Source organism: Castor canadensis, chromosome 4, assembly GCF_047511655.1.
Source record: "Castor canadensis chromosome 4, mCasCan1.hap1v2, whole genome shotgun sequence".
NCBI classification, from domain to species: domain Eukaryota; kingdom Metazoa; phylum Chordata; class Mammalia; order Rodentia; family Castoridae; genus Castor; species Castor canadensis.
Window position 1 is genome coordinate 43,374,282 of NC_133389.1, and position 2,522 is coordinate 43,376,803.

Sequence of the window (2,522 nt, forward strand, 5' to 3'; positions counted from 1 at the left end):
GGCAGGGATGATGTGCTTTCAGTCATTTACGCCAATGCACTATTTGGGCTAACAGAGGAACAAAGACTGCAAATCCAAGACCCTGACCTCAGCCTTTCAGTAGATTTTGCTTCCTAAATAAGACTTATTTATACTACCTATATTAAATTAGCTTATAGTCTCTAAACACACATTGATAAAATAATGGAAGGGACACAGCGAGATTCTAGGCAGTGGGGGCTGGTATTTTGTCAAAAATAACATCATTGTAGGTATTTTATGCTCATTAGAAATGTGACTAGAGCCATGCTTGGTGGCACAGCCTATAGTTCCAGTACTTGGGAAGTAGAGGTAGGATAATTGAGAGTTCAAGTCCAGCCTTGCATTCAAGGCCAGTCTGGGCTCATAGTGAGAATCTGTAAGCAAAACAAACAAAACAAAAACACAAAAGTGTGATACCATTATCAACTATTACCAATTTTTATTTTTTCTTACAAATTAAGGTAAATTAGATGCCAGTTATTTTTATTATTCATCAACTGTGGAATACTCTTCTCAGAAAAAAAATCTACGTATTTTCTTTTCTTTATTAACCTCCTCCCCAGAGTGTTCTTGTCCAAAATGGTTAAAGTGTTGAAACTACAAAATTATAATTATAGTAGATATAAAATAGTTTGAAAGATAAGTAAGACTGATTATTTGAAATGATTAAGTCAGGTACCAAGGACCGAACAGACAAGGAACAAACAAGCAGAGGACTTCATGGACACCAGAGAACACGTGACTGGGATAAGATTCTCTGAATTAATTCCAGCAGGAATCGCTGGATGTGGAACAAGTTACTCAGCCATCAAACTTAGCTCATGGAAGTGTTGTTTAGTTTTTTAATTTTAGTATCAGCAAGCTGTGGTGTACATTTTCACAATAGATTCAGCATCATATTAGCTGTAAGTGTTTGAGCACAGATCATGGCTGTATTCAGTGTCACAGCATGTAGCGTTGAAGGAATGGAGGGAACATAGATGCACCTCACTTAAATTCTGTAGTATGTTTGTTAACATAAGAAAGCTTTTTAAAGAGGAAGATGACTTCTATTTTATTCTATAATCTCTAAATATTTCCATAATTTGACCTAGACTTGAAATAAATTGAATTGAACAGTTCTGCTCACAAACACCCCTCCACACAATGTAGGCTCCATGCAACCCTGACTGAAAAGTGCCTGGAACACATATTAGGCCTCAGCAATGTTTGTTGAGTGCACAAGTAAATGAATGAGTTGCAGAGCAACAGATATAGATTAAGCCAAGCTGTGGAAACAATCAAAAGACAAACCGCAAACTAGAATTACCAAGGTGGTATATTTCACTTTCGTTTATTCTTGACCATGATTAAGTTCATCTACAAACAGTTATCAGTCAAGCAGAGATTTTACCACAATTCATATTCTTCCTGGATTACTATTGAAGAAAGCATAGCTTTTCTCCCAAATAACTGTTCCTATAACTTTTTCCAAAGTGTTATCATTTTATTTCATTTGGCAGAATCTTCACATCACTGCTATTTTAGAAATAGCTTCTTTGAAGTATATTGAATGCAGAAAATTTCATTTTGGACTTTTTTAAACAGTACATGTTTCATAATGACAGAGAAAATAACAAAAATCTTTTGCAAATATTTTGATGAATGAAGTGATAGTCATTATTTATGATATGGTTGACTACTCTTATCTGCAACTACACATCTGGGGTCTGGAATTGACCCACCATGGTACCAAAGGATAGCATGTACTTTTATCACATTTGTATAATCAAAATCACTAGATTATTTTCAAGACACTAATTCAGTATTTTCCCCCATACCAAAATACACTTTTTACAAAGGTTTGTGGTTTTTCACTGACTAGACTCCTGTGGTTTTTCTTTTTCTTAAGTATTTGTTTTGTTAGCTGATTTTTAGTGGTCTTTATACTAGACATGGCATTTGCTTTCATAAGATATGGTATTTATGTAATAGTTGGAATCAACCATGAAAACAAATCCAATCTTTATAAGTTTAATTGATCAAAACTGCAACAGTGTAGTTACTGGATAAAACCTGGATAAATGTTTTCTGGTTTTTTTTTTTTACAAATCTAGAAAATAGCCTACCTACTGTATAGTTTAGGGAATTGAATGACTAAACTTTTGTCCAAACATTTTTGCAACAGTTTTAATAATTACTGACTACCATTTGGTAATTCTTAATGAGAGGAAAAGACTGAAAGAGAAAGAAAGCATTAGTTCTAACCCAACTCATTTATCTATAATAAGCCTATGTTTACAAATTGCCCTATATCACATTGGTCAAAAGCAGTTATCATGTTGACAATCAGTCAGATCTGCCCTCTTGCTCACCTCTTCCTTCATTTCTGGAATTATCAATCAAGCTTGTGGTGTCAACTCTCCCTTTTGTGCCAAAAATTCGCAGACATTCCTTATCATGTCCTGTTATCCTACTACTATTCTTGTGTTTCCATCTTACTACTGATGTGATATTGTCAC

General features: G+C 34.3%; 1 non-coding gene across 1 annotated transcript; it reads right to left on the reverse strand.

Annotated features, from left to right (window-relative positions):
* Positions 1 to 1,482: 1,482 nt before the first annotated feature.
* On the reverse strand, positions 1,483 to 1,542 carry LOC141422911 (small nucleolar RNA SNORD47). The gene has a single exon (XR_012447612.1). It is a non-coding gene; the product is annotated as a small nucleolar RNA SNORD47 (small nucleolar RNA).
* Between the last annotated feature and the right edge of the window lie 980 nt (positions 1,543 to 2,522).